This window comes from Otolemur garnettii, unplaced genomic scaffold, assembly GCF_000181295.1.
Source record: "Otolemur garnettii isolate 467f Iridium unplaced genomic scaffold, OtoGar3 scaffold00185, whole genome shotgun sequence".
Classification (NCBI taxonomy): Eukaryota; Metazoa; Chordata; class Mammalia; order Primates; family Galagidae; genus Otolemur; species Otolemur garnettii.
This window is the reverse complement of record NW_003852580.1, coordinates 716,957-717,768: the sequence shown is the minus strand read 5'-3', so window position 1 is coordinate 717,768 and position 812 is coordinate 716,957.

Below are 812 nucleotides of genomic sequence, written 5' to 3'. Positions count from 1 at the left end.
GCCCCAGACGAAACTCTCCTCTGGGTGTGCCGTGCAGCACTGGTGTGCTGTGAGAGGATCTTAGGTGTGCCATGAAGGATTTTAAAGATCATTAATTAAATTACTTTTAAAAGAAGTTCAAAGCACAGTAAGTATATTCTTTCTTTTATTCTTTTTTTTTTGATCAACACAATGTATGCGTGCCTCAGAAGGTTAACTATAGGTTCAAGTGTGCTGTGAGATAGGAAAGCTTGGACAACACTGCTGTAAACTGTAGTTAAGAGGAATTAGAAAACGCTATATCAAAATTCACCGGGAGAACCCATCAGTGGTGGCTGTGCAGGAAGGTGGGGATCCCAGGACACTGGAACCTAAGAGGACAGCCAGAAGGAGGGACGGCTGGGAGGAGGACAGCGTGGAGTGCTAATCCACTTTGGTGATTGCAATACCAGCCCTGTAGTCACTTCCCGTGGCTGTGGTAACACGTGGCTGTAAAATTCATGGCCCCAAACAACACACATTCATTGCCTCATGGTTCTGGGTGTCAGAAGTCTGAGCTGGGTCTCCTGGGCTGAAGCCAAGGTGTGGGCAGGGCTGGCCCTTCTGGAGGATCCGTTTCCAGGGCCCTTCCAGCTACTAGAGGCCACCTGAGCTCCTGGACCGAGGCTCCCCCCTCGCCTTCAGAGTTGGTCACTCCGGCCTCTGCCTCCGTGGTTGTCTTGTCTCCCCTGAATCTGACATTCTCACCTCCACCCCATGGGACCCCTTGTGATGACATTGGTAATCCAGGGCAACCTCCACATCCCAAGATCCTTAACCACTTCTGCAGAGTC